Source organism: Diceros bicornis, chromosome 10 (genome assembly GCF_020826845.1).
Source record: "Diceros bicornis minor isolate mBicDic1 chromosome 10, mDicBic1.mat.cur, whole genome shotgun sequence".
NCBI lineage: Eukaryota > Metazoa > Chordata > Mammalia > Perissodactyla > Rhinocerotidae > Diceros > Diceros bicornis.
The window spans coordinates 23,835,063-23,852,093 of record NC_080749.1 but is presented as its reverse complement, the minus strand read 5'-3'; the positions used below and the strand labels follow the sequence as shown (position 1 = coordinate 23,852,093).

Sequence of the window (17,031 nt, the reverse complement as noted above, 5' to 3'; positions counted from 1 at the left end):
TATAGTGCGATGGTTATGATAATTAGGTGTGTCTAAAATTCTACAGGAAGACAGATGAGGGAGGTGGTCTGCAAAGGTTTCATGTAATAGACATATGATTTTTATTTGTCCAGTTCTAGCCAAACTGCTACATCCTAATCCCATGTGGTTCTAGTAGGACTGTCAATCATGACATCTTTTCTACATCAAGTCCTGGCGAATCATGGTATTTCATCTCCTTGACAGCAGTCATTGGTTGAAGGGCTGGAAATGGAACCTAAGCAGGGCCAGTCAGAGTGCCTCCATGATATTTAACAATAGCAATAATAAAAGAATGCCTCTCTTTTTCTGCAACAGTGCTCTAAAAGGACCATCTAAATCTAGATCTCTCAAAGATCTAGATTTCTGACACATCATAATTTCTGACACATAATTTGGGACTAAAGTGAAGCAAGTGAGGCCCTCGCCTTGGGCAGAAAATTTAAGGATGTACCAAATAAACTTGGAAATAAATTTAGGTAATATTTTAAATGTACATTTTGAAAATAAAAATTGATGAAAATATTCCATGATGAACACAAGGTCAAAATTTTAAATAAAGAATGTCATACTGAACCATATTAAAGCTTGAGATGAAAGGAAAAATATACGTGTTTTTATATCTTTTTTCAATGGTTAGTTTTTTTCCAGAATATTGAAGTAGCTGAAAAATTGAAAAAGTCAGTGTATAAAAACTCACAATATTATTTTAAGTATAAATATTTTATTTACACTGAAAACAATTTATTATAATTTTACTTTAATGGAAGCAAGCTCATCAATAATATTTAAAAAATCTAAATCTGGAAAAAAACTTAGGCATCAAAAATGTATAAAAATATGGAGAAGGCGGGGCATATTTTTTCTTTTGCTTCAGGTCCCAACATGGCTCAGCACAGCACTGCTTCCCGAGAATAAATCCATATGAAGAGAAACAAATCAGAGGGAAGTCAGGGCAGGAAGAGAGGGGCAGAGCCAGAGAGAGAGCACCATGGAAAGGCTAATATCCTTTGCATGTGTGCAGCTGACTCCATCAGAGGCCAGCTCTGTACCTGGACTTCTCAGCTACCTGTTCATTAGTTTTTACTGTTGTTGTCATCATTGTGTGATTTGTGTTTCTATCACTTGAAATTCAAAAGCCATGGTTAAGCTGGGTCTTTGTCTTAAATTGAGTTCCCCTGAAGCAGACCCTGAGACAGGGATATGAGTTCAGGTAGTTTACTTAGCAGGTGTTTCCCAGGAAGCACTGGAGGAGAATGAGGATGTGAGACAAGGAAGGGAAGGAAGGAGGTAAAAGGAAGCTTTTATGAAGCAGTGCGTCACTGTGAACATCTCTGGGGTTCTCTGTAGAACACATCTCAGGGTCCTCTCACCCCAGCCCAGCTGAGGAGGCTGGAGTATTTACCTCTAGCTTCATCTGTGATTCATTGACTCCTGGGGGCTCTAACTCCCTGGCACTTCTAGTCTGCCCCTTGCTCAGGCCAAGAGAGATAAGTTACGTGGAGAATCTTAGGTGCTTGCAATAGAATGCTGACCAACCACGTGTACCGGAAAGGTGAGTGCTGGGGGGATATGGTGAGGGCACCTATGATGTCTACTACAACCTTGAAGGATAAGCACATTTACCAAAGACACATAAAACAAAGTCACTCTCTTTACAGAGCAAAGTGGGAAGCTGGTACTGTTTAGTGGAAAGCTTGTGGATTTTGGATTTGGAAAGAGCAGACTTGAATGTTATCTCCAGACCTCACTGGTTGTGTGGATTGGACAAATCTCTTAACGTCATTGGTTCACCTGTATGTTTCCTTATCTGTGGAATGAGTAGAATAGTAACAAAACCACTTCAGAGCAATGCAATGAGGATCAAATGAGGTAAATAATTGATGGGAAGCATCTTGAAACAATCAATTTTAGTTTTTTCTATTAGGTGGTCTTAGAAAAGAAGTTTCCATGTTGTAGGTATTCAAAAATTACTTAGAGAGCTTATTAAAAATATAGAATCCTGGGACCCACATCTAGAGTTTCTGATGCAGGGTGCCTACAGTGTGACCTAAGACTCTGCATTGTTTTAAAGATCTTCTGTGCTGCTAAAGCAGAGGGTCTGTGTGCCTCACTTTGAGACACGCTGCAACAGCATAGAATGTATGGAGGGAGCGAGCAACTGGATATGACTGAAAGATAGTCCTGAGTATGTAGGCGAAGGTCATGCAGGAAGCTAAGGGCAACTTGGATTTACCCTGTGGGCAAAGAGGCAGCATGGCAAAGGGTTTAAAATAGGGGAGGGATGTGATTGGTACCATATTGTAGGAAAATGCCTCTGACTGCAGCACTGAGAATACATTAGGGGGTAGGAAGGTGAGGACTGAGAGAACTACCAGTAGGGAGGCTACTGGCATAAACCAGAAGAGAGGAAATGAGATCTGGAATTGGGGTAATGAGTGGGAGAACAGAGAAGAGAGGACATGAGGAATGGAGAAACCAATGCTAATAATAGATTTTAAGAGAATAAAACAGAACACAAAAATGTTTATGTACACATATGATCCTATTTTGTTTATAAATTTGTATGTGTATATGTGTAAACACACACACACACACACACACATATTTACATAGAGAAAAGAGAAAAGGAAGTGCAACCAAATGTTGAGCGGTTGTCTCTGAATGGTAGGATATAATGGTGATTTTATGGATTTTTTAATACGCCTTTTTTCTTCCGAAGTGCTCTATAATAAACATGGATTACTTTTATGATCATGTTTTTTAAAGATTATAAAGAAAGAAAGGGGAAAAAAAGTCATTATAAGATATAGAATTTCACAAGGATGACTGGGGAACAGCCAAAGAGGAACATCTATGAAAGAACAAGCCATCCTTCCTGAGGACTTAAAAGCAAATTCTGGTGAGTCTTTTGGCACTGTTAGTTAACTGTGATGTGGCTATTTAGGTGAGGAAAGCTTTTTTCAGCTACTCCTGTCACCTCATATGCCTTTAAAATACAATTAAATAAAAGTTACTACAGGTTGATTGATGGCTGGAATCTTGCTTGCTTGCAAAGTGAGTAGAACTTGAACTATATATTTATTGCACGTTCAAGGGGTGAAATGCTTTTCTGTTTCTTTAATGATTTTTAACTTTAAGGTAGAGTCAGGTATTCACAAAGGAGGAAAAAATCCATCGTTTTCAGAACTGACAGAAAAATGTGTAAGGCTTAGTAAAAATCATGCCAAGTACCATGGTGTGGTAATATATCTAAGAAAAATCCAATATATTGAATAGTTCTCATTAGATTAGCATAGATTAATTTTGACTGAATGAAACTTGATCATTGTTTGGAGGTGAAAAGGAGTAAATATAATCCATGACCACAAAATTTGGGGTAACATAGCACAGAGCATTCAGGATTGGCAGTTTTCCTACCTTTAATGAGCTTCTAATGAAAGTCTCATATACATACTGCCACTTTACGAAAGAAGTCCAAAGGTTCTCTAGGCTCCCTAAGGCAACCAGCACCCCTGAAAAATCCTCGTAGTGCCTTTCCATTGACATCCGACACAAGGGAACCAGGAGAACCAAAAGAAAAGTCAGGCTGGCTTCAAATAGCTAAAAGTCTAGCTACCTCACAATGTTAACAAAGGATGCAAAGAGGGATTTTCACTAAAAGCTAAAGTTGAGCTAGCTGAGCAGAGACATCATCATGATGGAGGAGGCATAAGTCAGAAAGAGAGAGGGTTCCTGCTCCGCTATCATTCCAAACAAAGCAAATGGCCCCAGCAAAGTTACTGAGAGAGAAAAGCCTGGTGCATATTTAGGCAAAGCTTGCAAATAAGATTGTAAATGGCGGAGTTTGTGTTCTAGAGGATATTGAGACATTGGAACATGGGTAGGAATTTAAACAGAATAATAACAAAAAACAAGCAGATCTCAGGTCAACACTATGGAAACGCCTGCTATTTGTTGTCTGATGCCCAAGAGGTCAAAATGTCTCCCTACAGTCTTGTCCAGAAGAGGCAATTTCTAAATTCAGTGATTCCCACTTTGTGGACTGTGGACTTCCAGGGAGCCAGGGATTTTGCAAGGGGCCCTTACACCTGTAGATATACAACTCTTATATGAGAAGATACAAGAATATAGAATTGCCAGCAGAGAGTGTTGGAATTGCGTCTCACATATATTTATATACATACTGCTATTTTTCAAGTGTATATCTATTTTATTGAGATTAATTCATAGTAGCTCTTTGACATTTGATATTTTCTCAATCAACACATACCAAAAATACATCAACTGTGGTGTGAGAGACTATGGAAGTTTTTGATATTCAAGGAGTCCTTTCCTGTTCAAAAAAGCTACCTTAAATAATTTATAATTATCAACACGTGATAGTAAAAGAGTTTCTGATAATAGCTTAGAGCTGTGGTTCTTAGTCTTGGCTGCACATTCTGATTACCCGGGGGGCTTTTAAAAACCCCAATGGCCAGGTCACTCTCCAGAACAGTTAAATCAGGATCTGTGAGGTGAGACCCCACCATCAGTATTTTTAAAGCACGTTTATTTCAATTTTAATTTCTTTGAAAACTGAAAAGATGCACATGGTGAAAATTTCTACACATGAACAGGGATATACAATGAAAAGTAAGTCTCTCTCCCACCTCTTGCTCCAAGACCTATTATCTTTCTCAGACACTACCACTACTACCAGCTTCTTGGCAACAATGCAGAGATATCCTAAGCATATATAAGCATAAAAATTGATATTCTTATCGTTATCATATGAATTATTAACAATTATCTTCGCCAAACGTATGCCAGCCTATACTGTATGGATGAACGCAGCATAAAGCTGTGAGCCCACGGGTCTGCAAAGAAGCAAGCTGCTAACCTGAGCAGGATCACGTGCTCCTAAGTTTTGCATAAATATTCCTTTACTATATGTTCATTAATTTTGCCATCTGTTAGCTCTCAGTGACAGACAAGCAGTGGTAGACGCCAAAGGTTAAGAAATACTTCGGGAGATAAACTTTAGTTTGAGAAAATTCTATCAATTAATTTTTATGCAAATGCATGCCACTGTTAAAATTTAACCTTGGAACTAATTTTTGAGCAATTGCCTTGAAGGATTCGGAGCAGTGCTTGGATGGAGAAGACAGAAAGCGGTAAAATAAAGAAAAGATGGTTTGTCCTGGCTCCGTCCCTTTAAATATCCAGACCCTAGAAGAAGAGGACAAAAGTCTTGTCACAGGAGTTGTCCAAGATAAAAATTTGCTTTAACATCTGTGTCTTGATCTTTTCATTCCTCTGGCTGTCTCTAGGTTTCCCCTTTTAACAACCTGCTGCGCTCTTTTCCCCCTTGAGGGTAGGGACAATGTCTTGTCACCGATGCATCCTTAATGCCTTGCACAGTGGCTGGGCCTGGAAGATAAGACCCACAAGAGCAGAGGAATCCCAGCAGATCTACTAGCAAATGGGGCCGACCCTTAAGTGCTGAGAGAAGTAGGTGTGAGTGCTTGGGAATGAGGCAACAGGAGATCAGCAAAAGTCACCAAAGAAGACATTTTCCAAGGAATTTTTCAAGGGAAGAATGTGGCAATCAGAAGCCTGGGTTCAAATTCCAGTGCTGGTACTGTCTATATGGCTTTCAACTGGACAATCTTTGTGGCTTTTGAACAGTGTTTTTTGAAGCCTGGGTTTCCTTGGAAATGTGGGGTGGATGGGAGCATTGTGAAAAAGTGGCCACGTTTATCAGGCTTGGCGATCTTGCCCCATTTCATTGAGAACAGTTCTGTTTTTATCTTCTTGGGGGTTCTCCATAACATCTTGTTTGAAGAAAGGGTTTTCTTGCTCTAAATTGGGTTAAAATCTACTAGATAGATCATTTCTGAGATTTCCTCCAGCTCAAACATTCTAGGATTCAATAATTTCTAGATTTAGAGACTATGAAATTAATATTCAGATTCCTGAATTTTTAAATTCATTTCTTCTTTGACCTGAGACTGAATCATATTCTGGAAATGCCACCTAAAGTATTATAGTAATGTTCTCACACCACCAGTCAATGCATGTAGGCACAAATGCATGAATAGCTTTTCATTATTTCCCAGAAAAATCAATAATTCTCTTTTCCGGTCAGATTTGTATAACAGCAAATGGGATTTACCAGGTGTAGGAGTGACCCACAAAGACTTATCTCTTCCAGTGAAAATCACAATGTGGAAAATATTTTTGCTTCCCTCCAACTTCCCAACAAGCATAGGAGGAAGCACCATTTTTCTGATAACGCCCACTTCACTTCATTTAAAGATAACAACTGAGAGAGACGCTATCCTAATAGGAATCAGAGGACTGAAGGATTAATTATTTTCCCTGGAGCTGGCTCCCCCCACCCTGGTGGAGGACGGCTTTTCCTCTGAGAGCTCTCCTGCATCGCTGATAATGCCGCCTGGCGCAGTGGAACAGCGGCAGCTGCAGTTATCACTCTCCATTGTCAAATTCTCGTGGCCTGGAAATTAGTAAAATTCAGACTCCCGAGTATATTGGGAGGGGCACTGGACGAGGATCTAGGAAAACTGGGTCTGGTCTTGGCTTCACCACATGACTTCCATGAGTCTCAGATTCCTCGTCTCAGAGATGGGAAGAATGATCCTTGTTCTACGAATCTCAAGGGGTCTTCATGAGACAAGATGCAGGAAGCTTCTTTTTTTTTATTGAGGTAACACTGGTTCATAACATCATATAAATTTCAGGTGTATATCATTATATTTTGATTTCTGTGTAGATTATACCACGTTCACCGCCCAAAGACTAATGGAAGGTTTTGTTTTTTTTTTTGGTGAGGAAGATTCACCCTGAGCTAACATCTGTTGCCTATCTTCCTTTTTGCTTCAGGAAGATTGGCCCTGAGCTAACATCTGTACCAATCTTTCCTCTACTTTGTATATGGGTCGCCACCACAGCATGCCTTGAAAAATGGTGTAGGTCCGAGCCTGGTATCTGAACCCTTGAACCCAGGCTGCCGAAGCAAAGCATGCGAAACTTAACCACTATGTCACCTGGCGGGCGCCTCTTCCTATCCTTATAAGGACATTAATCCTATCGTGAGGGCTCCACCCTCAGGACCTCATCTAAATCTAATTATCTCCCAAAGGCCGTACCTCCAAATACCATCCCATTAGTGGTTAGGGCTTTAACATATGAATTTGAGGGGGACACAAACTTTCAGTCCATGCCAAAGGTGAAGCACTATAGAAATTAATAAACTGTGTGTTGGACAAGTATGGAATGATCCAATCAGTATTTATTCCAGCTTCTTTTTAGGATGCCTTCCTGTATTGTAGGGCCTAGAAGTTAAAAACGACATTTCTCAGACAACCTTGCAACTGTGGTCCAATTTGGACTTTGCCAGTCATATGCATTTATGAGACTTAAACATGGAATTAGATGAAGAGCCCTGGTTTTGCTGGTGCCAACTGTAACAGAAGTGGCGTGGTTTGGCAGCGGGCAGCTGTAGAGGTTTCGTGATTGTGGTCCAAGCAGCGGCTCCCCATCAGCCAGCTTCTGCGGTATGGCTTCGGGAGGCTTCTCTGGCAGCTGAGCCTACAGTTAGTTCCCATAGTCCTCCAAATGATTTTGTAAACCATTTAATAATCTGCTATAAATCCTGCCTTAAACTCACTGGAGTCAAAAGATATTTCTGTTTTTCTTAAGTACAGGTGCCAAGGAGAGACATGACCTCAGAGATAGGTGAAAACAGGTCTTTAGACTGATGTTTAGGAGATGTTAAAAAATTCTGTGTGGATTAGACACAGACTGTCTCAGGACAGTCTGGCATGAGAAGTAGACTGAGGAGGTGATCTGTGGACAAATTCTGAAGGTCCTTGTATGTCATGCTAAGAACATTATGCCCTTATTTTGTAGTGAATGGAGAGCAACATATTCATGTGTGTGTTTCTGAATGATCAGCCAGGATAAAGTAGGGTTACAAACAATCCCAGAATCTTAATGATTTACAACAGGGAAGGCTTATTTCTCGCTCATTCTTTCTACGTGTCTGATACAATTAAACCCCAGCTCAGTTCCACTTGACTTCACTCTAGAACCCGCTAATAGAACACCCTCCACCTGGAACATTGCAGGTCTCATGGCACAGGGAAGGAGAGGTTAGAAAACCACTTGTGACTTGAGACAAAGTGAATGAACCTGGAGGACATGATGCCAGGCATAGAAAGACAAGTACTGTATGATCTCACTTATATGTAGAGTCTAAAAAAGTCGAACTCATAGAACCAGAGAGTAGATTGGTGGGTGCCAGGGACTGGGGGGTGGAGAAAAGGGGGAGATGTTGGCCAAAGGGTACAAACTTTTGGTTATAAGGTGGATAAGTTTTGAAGATGTAATGTACATTACAGTGACTAAAGTTAATAATACCAGATTGTGTACTTGAAATTTGCTAAGAATGTAGATCTTAAGTGTTCCCACCACACACACGCACACAAAATGGTAACTAAAAAAAAAGAATGAAAGAAAACTGCATGCCAGCCCTTACAGCCTCTGCTTGGATATGTCACAGGACATTCCCATCCCCTTTTCACTTACAAAGGCAACTTGCACATCCAAGCCTGACACCAGAGCAGGGAAGAACAACACTCCCCAGAAGGATGGGCAGAAACATCTTTGAACAACAATACAATTGACCACATTCTGGAAGGCTCTCAGAGAGCAGATTGGAGAGGTATCATAATAACAATGAAATCTTTCTCATTTATTGCACCGTACACTCTGATACACTTTTGATACACCCTACGCTCTGCTGTGCTGGTGCCAGGATGGAGTGGTAGATAAGGCAGGCAAGGTCTTTGGCTTCATGGAGTTTTTAGGCAAATAATTATTATGTGCCGTGCATGGTTATGAACACTTTTCCATGTATTGTCTCATTTAATCCTCATAGGAATATTATGCCTAGTTTATAGATTAGTAAACTGAGGCTTAGACAAGGAAAAGAATTTGACCAAGTCCAGACAGACTGTGGCAGACCAGATCTGAACCCAGGCAGCGTGTTTACCCAACTCCGTGGTAAATCATCACTTGGCTGAAATAGTCCTGAGGAGGCATGATGGAGACCTGTGGGATGGGGAAGAGGGAAGAGCTTCAGGAGGTGGACAGCAAGGAGAAATTCCTGGACTTGATTATGGAGTAGACATGAGTAGTGAGAGAGAGGAGTCTCAGATGAGTTAGAACACTTAGTAAATGAGTGAATGGCTTAACTCACCTTTAACTAACATAAGTGAGTCAGAGGAAGCCGATTTGTGAGGGAAGATAGTGAACATGGTTTTGAACATTTAGGTTTGAGATACCTATAAGACATCCAGAAAAATTTTGGAAAAACTAGTTTGGAATCTAGGAAGGAAGTGAGGAATAGAAATACAGGGAAACATGGTGGTTTGGGTTTTTCCCTGATGTCATGAAGTAGAAGAGATTGCACCCCAGGGATAGATTAGTTTAAAATGGTTAAATAGCCAATTTAAAGTGCTGCCGCCAGAGGAAATTGTCCACTTGTACAAATCAGAGAGTAACTTGATGGATTGTTTCTGTACAGTGGGGCAGATTTTTCAGGTGGTGCTCAATTTGGAAGTTACCCTCTTCCTGTCAAAAGTCATTCAGTAACAGGCAGCTGGATCAGACAGTTTGAAGAGTCTGTATTACAGAAAAGTTAACCTCTTTATGTTTCATAAATGCGTGGATCTTTACTGTAGCTAAGAGGAACAGAAATAAGTAGGAGGGTATACAGAACTGATGTATACTCTGTACTTATTGTCAGGATTAGACAGAAAGTTCCATACATCTGGAATATCAGCCCTGCTATAAGCAAGGAAATATTTGGGTGCATGAAAGTGTGAAATATGGACTAATGTGGACTCCAAAAATAATCATCAAACATAGAGCTAGACTGAGGGTCTGAGAGGATGGAAAGGGAGCGATTCCTTTGAGCCACCCTTGATGAAGGCTTCCCCCAGTGCTCTCATTAGGACAAATATGAGTTATACCAGAAAGGACTGAGGGGTCAGTTTTTTAAAGTTGGAAACCTGTCATGATGTGGTTATTTGCAGTTTTGGGTGTTCTGGTCCAGAAACCATAATTTGTCTTTGTGACATATCTTCGCTTTGTTCTGGAAAGAACCCTTTCGGTCCTGCAAATGTAGGGTAAGTATCCAAATACTGCCCTTAGGGAAGCCTTGTATGTAGCAAATATACATACTTAAGACTGAAATATTAAGTAACTGCATAGCAATGTGAATTGAATGTTTTAGTAAAGTGTGTCCCTGAATTATTAAATAAATTCTTCACCCTAAAACAGGAATAGATTGTCCTGTACTTGAAAATTGTGGCTCGTTCTTGAGAGATGCATGTGAATTTTCAACTAAACAATTATTCCTGAGAGATGAGCACCGAGACCAGGCTGTTTGAGGAGATGAGTACAGACTTGCTCTCTCGATGCTGGGGGAAACTGGGGTGATGACGGGGTCTGCACTCAGCACCTTGCTACTGGGATGGGATTGTTGGGCTCCACATGTGTGCTGCATGGCTGAATGAGCTTGACTGGGAAAGGAATTGTTGGCCAGATTCCATCCTGAGAGTAGGGTGTGATCCCCCTTCCCCAAGAGGCATATGTCATGGGACTGTCAAGCATCCTCTGCAGATGCTAATCCCAGGGCATGAACAAGGTGAGGGAAGTCCTCTATCTCTCCCTTGGATTGTGAATTCTTTGAAAGCAGGAAAGAAGATGGTAAGGCCTAAATTCCAAGGAAAGTGGATTTTTTGAAGCATTCTGAGGAAGGGAGCATTTTGAGTGGTCTCTGCAGGTGAGGACCTGGGTGAGAAGGACCCACTCAAATGACACTTCAGTTAGACCGAACCTATGGAAGCTAAGATTAGTCCTTCTGGTCACACTTGTAAGTTTCAGTCTATGTTGTACTTCTCTCACCCAGTTGACAGCTGAGTCTCTTTAGAAGTCACATCAGGGGCTGGACCCGTGGTGTAGCAGTTAAGTGCGCTCCCTCCACTGCTGGTGGCCCAGGTTTGGATGCCGGGCGCGCACTGATGCACCACTTGTCAGGCCATGCTGTGGCCGCGTCCCACATAAAGTAGAGGAAGATGGGCACGGCTGTTAGCTCAGGGCCAGTCTTCCTCGGCAAAAAGAGGAGGATTGGCATGGATGTTAGCTCAGGGCTGATCGTCCTAGCAAAAAAAGAAAAAAAGTAGTCACATCAGGTAGGATGTATACCTGTTGTGCTGGGAGGGTTACCAATAGCATTGTCGGCTCCCCTAAGGCCAGTGGAGATTTCAGCAGCGGTCTCCATCAGAGGAGAGCTGTGGCCAGCAGAATAGCCATCGCATGAGGGTGGTAGCAACAGAGGCCCCTGGGAGGATTGTTCCTTTTTCTAATTCATGCGAAGGTACGCATTAGTGTGGGCTAGCAGCAGCCCTGCCTTCCTTGTTGGGGAGGACGTCTATCCCCCATCTTGCCCAAAGATGACCCCTGGGGCCCTTCTACTTCACACCAGGAAAGCAGTCAACAAACCTCCTCTCTGTCCAACTTGTTCTTTCCAAGGATGGAAAAGGACTCAGTTCAGATACGGAGCCCCCTGGGGCAGCCTCTAGCCCAGCACATCTACTGTAATCCCAGTGATCCCTAAATCTCTCCCTTCCTTCAGAGTGAATGCCAACCAAACAGCCCCACAAGGAATAGACCTGAAAATGCCATCTTTGGAACAGCACTTTAAATGGCAAAATAAAATTGCAGACTCCTGGTGTTGGAATAACTTAAGATTCTGTACTAGTTCCTCTTTCTCTTTTTACTCTAAATCAGTATCTTTTTTTCTTGGTTCCCAGACTTGGCATTCAATAATTTGGCACAAGTTACCTGCACTCTTTTGTTATAACCATAAGTTTCAAGCCAAATTATTAATGTTGTGTCATAGGACAAAGCATCCAGAACAGAAAGAGCTCAAGTGAACACTTAAGTTATCTTCCAGGCAGCAGGATCGTATTTGAATATCGACGTTTATTCAAGTTAAAAATTATTTGAGGTTTTCTACGCATTTCAGCCAATGTGCTTGCCTTTTGCCTCCAAGTGTGCATCTCTCTGTGTGGTTTTTAACAACTTAGGGAGGTAAAAGGGGAGAAGCCTTGGTGGAAGATGAGAAAACTTAGACTATTTATATCCTGTTCAGGTGCCTTCTTATTGTTTGGCTTTGAATATGTCAATTAAACTTCCTATTTTCCATTTCCCCTTATGGAAAAGTAGTATTATTACAAAAGTATAAAGAGATAATAATCTGAAAGAACTTTGAAATTCTAGAGAGCTTGCTAATGAAAGGTATTCTTTCTTCAAAGGGTCTACTTACTATAATCCATGGGCACCCTTCTGCTGGCAAGAATTTGGACTATATTTTAACTGAACTTCCAAAGGATCCTGAAAGCAGTTGGCTTTTCTTTATATTATGTGGTATAAACATGAAAATAATGTGCACACAATCAATATTTAACTTTCAAGTCATATTTTTCTTTTGATGTTTATCGTAATTTCTGGGAGAAAATGTTTAGACAGTGTTTTATCCTGGGTTCCCAAGAGATGGAGCCTGAGGCAAAACGTGTGCTGATATTTATCAGAGAATACAATTCCCAGGTAGCAGGGAAAGGGAGAACGAGTCGGGTCTGGAAGGGTCCTTGGTGGTCGCCAAGCTGGCAGCCGCATGCTGGATCTCCAGGGACGCTCTTCCAAGAGGTCCTATACGTGAGTGAGACTCACGATGGTCTGCTCTCTGGGGGAGAAAGGAAGAGTCTTCTCCACTTCCATTTCTCATCGACCAAAGGTTTGCCTCTCAGGTTTGTGTCTGCCTGAGTGCCAAGCATCTCCCGGTCTGCAACAAGGAAGCCCGGCTGGGGCTGAGTGCTGTCAGGTTGCACCTGTGTGAAGTTGGATGCGCTCTGGCAGCCCTGGGCCAAGCAAGTGCCCAGAAGCCCCAGCGGAAGGCCGGGCTGCCAGGGTCTTAAATGGTGCTTAAGAGGTGGCAGCTCAGAACATACTTAATATTTACTTCAGGGATGATTTTATTTTGCAAAAATGTAGTCCATTTGTCTTCATTTTCTCTACCACTTTTCATAAGAATATAGTCAACAGGCAACCCACAAAAAGGGCTCGCTTATGAATTCTTATAGGTCCTACAGACGTAGAACACTCAAAGAACCATATAGCTTCTGAAATATTGCACAGCCTCATGGAAATCCTTTTTTTTTTTTTGCCACATTTGAAAACTGAATTTTCCCTCCTTTATACTCTACATACACAGGTTGTGTGTGCCCTGATCAGGAGAGGTGACCTGGTAGAGAGTGCTAACTAGGTGATTCCAGGGATTTTCTAACCACTTAACCAGAATCAAACTTCTAGCACTGGCTCTAAGGCAAAACCGTGAGGGTGGTTGTTCCTCTTCCACTGTCAATTTTTTTTTTTTTTGAGAACAATTCTCCCACCTTCCCAATCAGCCAGGCCTCCAGACACCCATAGTTCTCATGCTGCTCCATGAGGAAGCTCAATTCCCATCCGGCCTTGACTTCCCAGATGCTGTGTCCATGTTTGTGGACAGTAGCACTTCTGTCTGTTTATTCCTTCATTCATTTCATTCAACAAATACACTGTCGAGCATCTACTCTGTGGCAGGCACTCCTTTAAGGCTCTGGAGATACAGTGATGAACTCAGACAACTCCCTAGCTCTTGTGGTGCTACATTCTAATGGAGGAAGTAGTTAATAAGCAGGTAAGCTAATAAGAAAATAAGTTCAGATGGTGATAAGAGACACAAGAGAAATAACACAAGGCAATGAAATAGTCAGTCTTGTAGGCTGTGAGACTCTAACTCTGGCTTAATTTATTCATGGCTGGCCACTGGTTTTAAGGTCTCACTACACCTGCAAGAGTATAGCCCGGTGAACTCCTGTAGGCAGGGGCCTGGAGGTGTCTTTTATTTTTGCATCCTCAGTGTCTTCCCAAGTGCCCATTAAGCATTGACTGTTAATAAGAGACAAGGTCTTAGTCCAACAAGTATGTCTTCTTGAGGAATAGTAGGATGATCATTTGAGGTACAAGAAGTCTTTTTCTGGGGCTGGCCCAGTGGTGTAGTGGTTAAATGTGCATGCTCCGCTGTGGTGGCCCGGGGTTCGAATCCCGGGCACGCACTGACTGCTTGTCAAGCCATGCTGTGGCAGCGTCCCATAAAAAGGAGAGGAAGATGGACATGGATGTTAGCCCAGGGCCAGTCTTCCTCAGCAAAAAGAGGAGGATTGGTGACAGATGTTAGCTCAGGGCTAATCTTCCTCACCAAAAAAAAAAAGTCTTTTTCTAACACCTCCTTCCCAATCACATGATGCCTGGAGGGTCTGCCCAGGAATGTTCCCTAGGGGGCGCTCTGTAGTAAAAGTTCAATGGCTTTGAAAGAAGAATTTGGCCTGTCCACTTTAACCAGGAGTTCCTTCTTTTGTTGTTAGACCTAGATCAATATATCTGGAATTATCACGACCAAATTCCAAGTTAGCTCAATTTTCAGACTTTGTTGTTTTTCACCCCAATGAACTCCTCACACTCTCAAGGGAAAGAGAAAAGGGAGAGGAGAAGGCAAAGCCATATAAACAAAGTAGGGTTTTAGAAGCCTTCCTGCTTCTATTACATCCACACATCATTGTTCAGAATAGGCTAGCTTATGCTGCAGTAGCAAATAATCTCAAAAACCTCAGTAGTGTAACATAGCAGAGGTTTCTTTCTTGCTCACAAGAGTCTGCTGTGGCTCCATATAACTCTTTTTTTTTTTTTTGAGGAAGAGTGGCCATGAGCTAACATCTGTTGCCAATCTTCCTCTTTTTCTTTTTTCTTCCCAAAGCCCCATCACATAGTTGTATATCCTAGCTGTTGGTCCTTCTAGTTCTTCCACGTGGAATGGCTTCATGAGTGATGAGTAGGTCCACTCATCAGCATGGCTTGACGAGTGATGAGTAGGTCTGCGCCCAGGATCCGAACCAGCAAACCCCGGGCCGCTGCACCAGAATGAGTGAACTTAACCGCTACACCACCAGAATGGCCCCGCTATATAACTCTTTAAAGCAGCTTTCCTCCATGTGTGACTCAGCAACCCAAGCTGGGCATCTCAACAGAAGTCCAAATCAGGCGCTATGGCAGCTCGTCTATGCCTTGGCCTGGAAATGACACACATCATTCCCAACCACAGCGCATTAGCCAGGCCCAATCATGTAACCTTGCCAACTTGTGAGCATGCTGGAAAATGTGGGAAAGCAACTGGAATGTTTGCGGAACACCACTGTCTCTTCCACACTGGGCACTAAGGGTATCAAGGAAGGAGCACAAAAAGAAAGGGGTGTTCATGGGCCCAGGGAGCCTGGTCTTCACCTGCCTTACTCTCCCACCAATGCCAACACAGGGGGTCCTGGAAGCTTATACAATTTTACACAATAGGTAGAATTAGTTGGAAAGTACACCTGCAGCTGTATCGCACTTTCTTCCGGATTCTGCCATCACCACCCCCATCTGTGGTGATGGTTACAATAATCTCTCCTTGAAGTTGTAATTTCCAAAAGAGCTTACCCAAAATATCAGTGTTCCTCCCAAACAGTTTAAAATACTTTCATGACAAGTTCTGGAAATAGGGCCAAAAACACGTTTGCACATAACTTGTTTCAATCATTTTGTGAGATGGTTATAAATATAAGCACTTTGATTTTTATTTTATTTTACGAATTGCTCAAATTCAGAGGGACTGGAAGCCATTATTTAATATTTACCTTGGAAAACAAGAGCCTGGCATCTGCCCAGTTTTCAAGAGATTCTGCTGTGAAAGGAACAGACTCTGCAAACTACAGAAGATCCTTCTCAGGGCTCTGCTCCTGTGGCTGAGGAAAGAGAAAGAAACTCTGTGAGTGTGTGTGTGTGTGTCTGTGTGTGCACGTGTGCCCGCATGTGTTTGAGAATGTGGACAATTAGCATCACAGTCTTCTTTTCTTTTGTCAATTCTTCCAGAAACATAACTCCAAATTAGGATGGTAAGTCCCAATTGGAAACTTCTGGAGAAGGAAGTGGATTGGGGTAAGGGATGAGGTGGAGGAGAGAAAGTATGCCTATTCTTGAGCTAGTGCCTGCCAAAATGTGGCAGAGCATTTTTCCTGCATTCTTAGGCACTCTTGGATGTCTTTTACTCATTCATTCATTGGACAAATATTAAGGACGAGTGTTAGTCCGTATGAAAAGCACTGAGGAACAATGGTCAGTAAAATTAACACAGCCCTTGCTCAAGGAGCTCAGTCTAGTATAGGAGACAAGCAGTACACAAATAACCACATAAACAAGTACATAACTTGCCAGCCGTGGGCCTTTGCTTGTTTGCTCTCAGAGCTATTTCCTGCTCTTCCCCCAATCTGCTGCATTTCCTTTGCCTTCTGGCTTCCTGGGTGGTTCAGCCAACAGAAAGCACCGGCAGGATTGGAGGGTGGGAGGAGACGGAAAGCCACGAGATATTTCTCCTCCCTCACGGTGTCTCCTTTGGACAGCCCCGGCTGTGACTCTAACTCCCACTCTGTAGCCTCTCCCCCACATTCCAGCGCCCACCAGGCATTCCCAGCTCTTGGGGTCTGATAGATCACTCTCCATTCCTCCAGCCCCAGGGATGGCAGTGGCTTTCAACAGTTGCTTCCAACATGTCCATCATCTGTAACCATTCCCTTCATTAAGCTTCCTCTAGCAAAGGTTTTCTTCCTGGGAAATCACATAATAGTAAAAACTGTGATGAAAGCCAAAAAATAAAAGTCTATTGTGCCAAGAGAGTATATAATGAGGATTCTGTGTTAGTCTTCATGGTCAGAGGTAGCTTTCCTGAGCAAGTAACAATGAGATATGAGGGCTGAATCCAAGGTCAATGGGCAAAGCATGCGGTTAGGAGGGTTCCTAGGAGAGAGCACA

At 42.3% G+C, this 17,031-nt stretch overlaps 1 long non-coding RNA gene across 1 annotated transcript in view; it reads right to left on the bottom strand.

The window, feature by feature from the left end:
• Window positions 1–15,965, bottom strand: part of LOC131410696 (uncharacterized) — a 36,217-nt gene extending 20,252 nt beyond the window's left edge. The window contains exon 1 of the long non-coding RNA XR_009221390.1: window positions 15,861–15,965. This is a non-coding gene — a long non-coding RNA (uncharacterized LOC131410696). The remainder of the gene's footprint in view (window positions 1–15,860) is intronic.
• Between the last annotated feature and the right edge of the window lie 1,066 nt (window positions 15,966–17,031).